Raw genomic sequence first — 8314 nt, 5'->3', positions numbered from 1 at the left:
AAAATGTAGCATACCTATACATCGGAATGTTATTCAGCAATAATAAGAAATCAACTACTGATACAAATAGCATCCACCATAAGAGAATCTCAAAAATAGTATGCTAAGTGAATTAAGCCATACACAAGAGTACATACTGTATGATTATATGAAATCCTAGAAAAAGGGGAAACAGTAAAAGAAAGTTAGCAGTTAACAGGATTTGGGGGATTGGGGCACAGATGTAATGCAAAGGAGCATGAGAAATTTCTTTGAGGTGATGGAGGTGTACTAAAACTTCATTGTGATGGTTCTCATATCATTCTATTCATTTATCAAAAATAATTAAATCCTGCACTTAAAATATGTGAATTCTATTTATAGAAATTTTATACATAAAGATATAACAAAATCAGAAAAAAATATCATGGATGAACTATTTATTCCCTCAAATGTCTAATGTTTGACCATTTAAATATGGTGCTAGCTCAAAGATTTTCTCAGATGCCTCTTATTAGAGATGCCTGTTTTGTCTATTTTGCTGAGTATTTCTATTCTATGTATTGAAATGTGTTAAATGATTATTTTGCATTAATTGAAAAGTTTACAAGAAAAGTTGGTTTTGTTTCTATTTTTAAGGTGATGAATTGCATTCATGATTTGAGTAGGAATCAACCCACAGAATCATGATGTATACTTATTTATTTTTTGCTGGTTACAACTCGTTAATATTTTGTGATAGGATTTATACATCTTTTCACCTTTGGGCTATTAGTCTGTAATTTGAGACATCTTTTGACATCATGATTATCTCGGCTTTTTTAAAATCAGAAGAAAAGTGTTAGCTTCTCCATCATCTGAAAGTTTTTATTCAATTAATGTTCTTGCATCTTAAAATGCTTAGTAGAATTCATTCATGAAACCAGCAGGATCTCTAGTCTTCTCTGTGAAAACATTTTAATAACATTTAATTCCTTTTTAATAGATTACACATGTAGTTTTTTTTTTTGTCAGTTTCACTAATTTGTATTTTCCATAGAATCACCTTTGTATAATTGTCAAACCTATTGGCATTGGGTTGGTTATATTTCTTTATGATTTTTTATGTCCGTAGGAACTTTAATGATATTCTGTTTTTTATTCTAGTTATTGGTAGTTTGTGTTTTCTTTTTTTGTCTTCATCTTGTTGATAAGATTTGTCAGCATTATTAATTTTTTTTACATAATCAACTGTAGGCTTTGTTATTCTCTCTATTTTTTCTATTTTGTTAATTTCTGATCTTATCCTCAATGTATGCATTCTTCTACTTAATTTGTATTTAATTTGCTCTTTTTTTCTTAGCTTCTCAAATGGAATTGTAGATTACTAATTTTCAACCTTTTATTTTAAATTATATAGATTTGAACTTACGAATTTCTTTTAAACACTGCTTTAGATACATCACAAAAATTTTGATGCTTTGTTTTACCATTTTTAGAAATGTTCTCTAATTTCCCTTGTGAATTCTTATTTGACCCAAGAGTTACTTAGAAGTATATTGTTTACTGCTCACTTGGGCAGCATATATACTAAAACTGCAATGACACAGAGATCATTAGCATGACCCCTGTGAAGTGATGGCATGCACATTCATGAAGCATTTCAAATTTTTCACAATAAAATGATATAGGAGCTTAAGGATGAAAAAGCCAGTATAAAAAAGAACCTAATAGATCTGACAGAGCTGAATAACACAATGCAAGAATTTCACAATGTAATCACAAGTATTAACAGCAGAATAGACCAAGCAAAGGAAATAATCTCAGAACATGAATAATGGCACTCTGAAATAAGACAGTCAGACAAAAATAAAGGAAACTAATAATAATGAATGAATAAAACCTCTGAAAAATATGGGATTATGTAAAGAGGCCAATCTATGTGAATCATTGGCATCACTGAAAGGGAGGGGAAGAAAGCAAACAACTTGGAGAACATATTTCAATGTTTTGTCTATGATATCAGATATCAATATAGGATATCCAGGGTATAGGACATTGTCCATGAAAACTTCTCAAACCTTGCTAGAGAAGCCAACAGTCAAATTCAAGAAATACAGAGAAAGCCTACAGGATTCTACACAAGAAGGCTCTTTGTAAGACATACAATCATCAGATATTCCAAAGTCAAAATGAAAGAAACAATGTGAAAGGCAGCCAGAGAGAAAGGGTAGGCCACCTACAAGGGGAAGTCCATCAGGCTAATAGTGGACCTCTCAGCTGAAAGTCAGGAAGCCAGAAAAGATTGAGGACCCATATTCAAGATTCTTAGAGAAAAAAATCTTCAACATATAATTTCATATCCAGCCAAACTAAGATTTCTAAGTGAAGGGGAAATAAGATTCTTTTCAGATCAGCAGATGTTGAGAGAGTTTGTTATGATCAGACCTGCCTTACAAGAGATCTTGAAAGAAGCAGTAAATACAGAAAAATCACTGCCAGCTAATACAAAAACACAATTATACATACCAGTGATACTATAATGCAACTGCACAAACAAGCTAGCATAATAACTTAAAAGGCACAGAGTGGCAAGCTAGATGAAAAATCAAGACCTTTTGTTATGGTGTCTTCAAGGGACCCATCTCACATGTAATGACACCGAGAGGCTCAAAATAAAAGGATGGAGGAAAATCTACCCAGCAAATGGGAAACAGAAAAACACAGGGGTTGCAATCCTAATGTCAGACAAAACAAAGGTTAAACCAACAAAGATCAAAAAAAGACAAAGAAGGGCATTACATAATGTTAACAGGATCAATTCAACAAGACGACCTAACTATCCTAAATATGTATGTATCCAACACAGGAACACCCAGATTCATAAAACAAGTTCTTAGATAACCAGCAAAGAGACATAGACTGTCACACAATAATAGTGCAAGACTCCAACACTCCACTGACAGTATTAGATGGATAATAGGTGCAGAAAATAAAGATATTCTGGAACTGAAGTCAACCTTGGACCAAGTGGATCTGGCAGGCCTCTGCAGAACTTTCCACTGAAAACCAACAGACTATACATTCTTCTTATTGCTACATGGCACATGCTCTAAAATTGGTCAGATAATTGGACATAAAACAATCCTCAGCAAATGAAAAAAAAAAAAAAGAACCTGAAATCAAACACACTCTCAAAGCACAGTACAATAAAAATAGAAGTCAATCAAAACCAATGAATTACATGGAAATTAAACAACATACTCCTGAATGACTTTTGGGTAAATAATGAAGTTAAAGAAGAAATCAAGAGGTTCTTTGAAAATAATGAGAACAAAGATACAGCATATTAGAATCTCTGTGACACAGAGCTAAGGCAGCGTCAAGAAGAAAATTCATAGCATTAAATACCTGCGTCATACACTTAGAAAGATCTCAAATTAACAACCTAACATCACAACTGAAAGAATCAGAGAAGAATAAATCAAACCTAAAGCTAATAGAAGACAAAAAAAAAACCCAAATCAGAGCTGAACTGAAGTAAATTGAGACACAAAAAAACCATTCAAAAGATAAACAAATACAGGAGTTGGGGTTTTTTTGGAAAAAATAAAATAAAATAGGCTGTTAAGCAGATTAATGAGGAAGAATAGAGAGAAAATCCAAATAAACACAATTACGAATGATGAAGGGGATGCTACCATTGACCTCCCAGAAATACAAACAACCATCAGAAACCAAAAAAAAAAAAACAAAAAAACAAAAACAAAAAAAAACAGGACCTGATAGCTTCACAGGCAAATTCTACCAGATGTACAAAGAAGAGCCACTACCATTCCTATGGACCCTATTCCAAAAAATTGAAGAGAGATTCCTTCCCAGCATTATCCTGATGCCAAAACCTGGCAGAGAGATAGGAAGAAAAGACAATTTCACACCAATATCCTTGAAGAACATGGATTCAAAAATCCTCAACAAACTACTTGGTAAGTGAATCCAGCAGCACATAAAAATTAATCTACCATAATTAAGTAAGCTTCATCTCCAGGATGCAAGGTTGATTTAAAATATGCAAATCAATAAATGTGATCCATCGCATAAACAAAACTAAAGACAAAAACCACACGATTCTCTCAATAAATGCAGAAAAGCCTTGTGATCAAATTTAACACTGCTTCATGTTAAAAACTCTTAATAAACTAGGTACTGAAGGAACATACCTCAAAATAGTAAGAGCCATCTATCACAAACCCACAGCCAACATCATACTGAATGGGCAAAAGCTGAACGCATTCACCTTGAAAACAGGCATAAGACAAGGATGCCCTCTCTCACCACTCCTATTCAACACAGTATTGGAAGTCCTAGCCAGAGCAATCAGGCAATAAAAAAAAAATAAAGGCATCCAAACAGAAAAGGAGGAAGTCAAACTCTGTTTGCAGACATGATTCTGTATCTAGAAAACCCTATAGTCTTTACCTCAAAAGCTCCTTCAGCTGATAAAAGTCTTCAGCAAAGTTTCAGTTTACAAAAATCAATGTAAGAAAATCATTAGCATTTTTATATACCACCAACAGCCAAGCTGAGAGCCAAATTAGTAACACAATCCCATCACAATGGCCACAAAAAGAATAAAATAATACAAATAAACAGGGATGTAAAAGATCTCTACAGTGAGAATTACAAAATACTGCTCAAAGACATTAGAGAAGACATAAGCAAATGGAAAAACATCCCATGCTCATGGATAGAATCAATATCATTAAAATGGCCATATTGACTAAAGCAATTTACAGATTCAATGTAACTCTATTAAACTACCAATGATATTCTTCACAGAACTAAATAAAATAAAATAATAAAAAATTAAATAAAATAATTTAAAATTCACATAGAACCAAAAAAGAGCCAGAAAAGCCAAAGCAATCCTAATCAAAAAGAACAAACCTGGAGGCATCATGCTACCTGACTTTACACTATACTACAGAGATACAGTAACCAATACAGCATAGTACTGGTACAAAAACAGACACCTAGACCAATGGAACAGAATAGAGAGTGCAGAAATAGGGCCATGCATCTATGACCATCTTATCTTTGATACAGCTGAGAAAAACAAGCAATAGGGAGAAGACTCCCAATTCAATAAATGTTGTTGGGATAATTGGCTAGCCATATGCTGAAGATTGAAGCTGGACCTGTTCCTTACACCATATACAAAAATCAAATCAAGATGGATTAAAGACTCAAATGTAAAACCCACAACTATAAAACCCTGAAAGACAACCAAGATAATACCTTCCTGGACATAGCAACAGGCAAAGATTTTATGACAAAAAAATACCAAAAGCAATCACAACAAAAGCAAAAAATTGACAAACAAGACCTAATTAAACTTCTAATTAGAGCTTTTGCACAGCAAAAGGAACTATCAACAGAATAAACAGACAACCTACAGAATGGGACAAAGTTTTTGCAAATACCTAACAAAGGTCTAATATCCAACATCTAAAAGGAACCAAAACAAATTTACAAGAGAAAAACAAACAACCCCACTAAAAAGTGGACAAAGTACATTAACAGACACTTCTCAAAAGAAGACATACATGCAGCCAACAAGCATATGAAAGAAAAGTTAAATATCACTGATAATAGAAAAATGAAAGTCAAAACCACAATGATATACCATCTCACACCAGTCAGAATGGCTGTTACTAAAAAAATTGAAAAAATAACAGATACCTGAAAGATTGTGGAGAAAAGGGAACACTTTCACTCTCATTGTTGGTAAGAGTGTAAATTAGTTCAATCATTGTAGAAAGCAGTATGATTATTCCTTAAAGTCCTAAAGGCAGAACTACCATTTGACCCAGCAATCCCATTACTGGGTATATACTCAGAAGAATATAAATAATTCTACCATAAAGACACACATGGGAATGTTCACTGCAGCATCAGTAACAATAGCAAGACATGGAATCAACTTAAATCTCTATAAATGGTAGAGTGAATGAAGAAAATGTGGTACATATTCACTATGAAATGCTATGCAGTCATAAAAAAAAAGATCATGTCTTTTGTAGAAACATGGATGGAGCTGGAGGCTATTATTCTTAGCAAACTAATACAGAAATTGAAAACCAAATACCACTTGTTCTCTCTCATAAGTGGGTGCTAAAGGATGAGAACTCGTTAACACAAAAAAGGAAATAACAGACACTGAGATCTACTTGGGAGAAGGGAAGGGAGCAGAAAAAATAACTATTGGATACTAGGCTTAATACCAGGGTGATCAAATAATATCTGTACAACAAACCCCCGTGACATGAGTTTACCTATATAACAAACCTTCACATTTACCCCCAAACCTAAATAAAATTTGTACAAAAAACAAAAAAGATGTATTTTTTAAATTTCCAAATAATTGAGGATTTTCTAGATATCTTAATTACTTGATTTTTAATTAATTCCATAGTACTCAAAATATATTCTATAACTTTTTTTTTTTTTGTAGTAGTTATTCCAAATGAGGTGAAGTGGTAAACTCACTGTGGTTTTGATTTGCATTTCCACAATGATTAGGGATGTTGAGTATTTTTCATGTACATGTTAGCCATTTGTATGTCTACTTTCAAGAAATGTCTAATCATATATTTTGCTCATTTTTAAATCAAATATCTGTTGTTTGGCTATTGAGTTTTTTGAGTTCCTTACATATTCTGAATATTAACTCATTGTCAGATTCAGTTTGTGCATATTTTCTTCCATTTTGTAGGTAGTCTCTTCACTCTGTTGGTTGTTTGCTCTGCAGAAGCTTTTTAGTTTGATGTAATTTCATTCACCTCTTTTTACTTTAATTGTCTGCGTTTTTGAGGTCTTATTCAAAACATCTTTGCCCAAACCAATGTCATAAAGCATTCACCCTACATTTTCTTCTAATAGTTTTATTATTTTGGGTCTTACATTTAAGTCTTTAATCCATTGAAATGCTGATGAAGATGTGAAGAAAGGGGAAATCTTATACATTGCTGGCAGGAATGTAAATTAGTACAGTCATTATGGATAACAATAGGGAAGTTCCTTTAAAAAGTAGAATAACATGGGACTACCATATGATCCAACAATACTACTACCGGGTATATATTAATGAAAATAAAATCAATATGCCAAAGAAATATCTGCACTCCCAGGTTTACTGCAGCACTATTCACAACAGCTCAGACATGGAATCAACACCTAAGTGTTCATCAATAAATGAATGGATTTTTAAAATGTGGCACATATACACAATGGAATACAATTCAACCATAAAAAGAAATGAAAACCTGTCATTTGTGACAACATGGATGAAACTTATAGACAATGTTAAGTGAATTAAGCCAAGCACACAAGGACAAATGCTGCATGATCTCACTCCTACTGGAAATTTTAAAAAATTGATTTTTAGAAGTAGAGTAGAATAGTAATTGCCAGAGGCGGGGGAGGGGAGGGAGGAAGAAGTGTTAAAGGGACAGGTTAGTCAACAGGCATACAGTTACAGTAAGATAGGAGAAATAAGTTCGTGTTTTATTGCACAGCAAGATGACTACAGTTAACAATAATGTATTGTATATTTCCAAATGGCTGAAAGCGAGGATTTGGCATGTCCTCACCACAAAGAAAGGACATGTGTTTGAGGTGATAAATATGCTAACTTCCCTGATTTATTACAATAGGTATCAAAGTATCACACTGTACCCCATAAATATACACAATTATCATGTCAATTTAAAACAAAACTTTAAGCATTTATTTTGAAATATATTGAGACTCACTGAATGTTATACATTGAGGATAAACATAAACTATCTCAGTTTTCATTTTATCTAAGACAATACATATAAAAAACATACATTCTTTTTTTTATTATTATACTTTAAGTTCTAGGGTACATGTGCATAACATCCAGGTTTGTTACGTATGTATACTTGTACCACGTTGGTGTGCTGCACCCATCAACTCGTCAGCACCCATCAACTCGTCATTTACATCAGGTATAACTCCCAATGCAATCCCTCCCCCCTACCCCCTCCCCATGATAGGCCCCGGTGTGTGATGTTCGCCTTCCCGAGTCCAAGTGATCTCATTGTTCAGTTCCCACCTATGAGTGAGAACATGCAGTGTTTGGTTTTCTGTTCTTGCGAGAGTTTGCTGAGAATGATGGTTTCCAGCTGCATCTATGTCCCTACAAAGGACACAAACTCATCCTTTTTTATGGCTGCATAGTATTCCATGGTGTATATGTGCCACATTTTCTTAATCCAGTCTGTCACTGATGGACATTTGGGTTGATTCCAAGTCTTTGCTATTGTGAATA

The sequence above is a fragment of the Rhinopithecus bieti genome, unplaced genomic scaffold, assembly GCF_001698545.2.
Source record: "Rhinopithecus bieti isolate Rb0 unplaced genomic scaffold, ASM169854v2 scaffold_1252, whole genome shotgun sequence".
Classification (NCBI taxonomy): Eukaryota; Metazoa; Chordata; class Mammalia; order Primates; family Cercopithecidae; genus Rhinopithecus; species Rhinopithecus bieti.
This window is presented reverse-complemented; position numbering follows the sequence as displayed.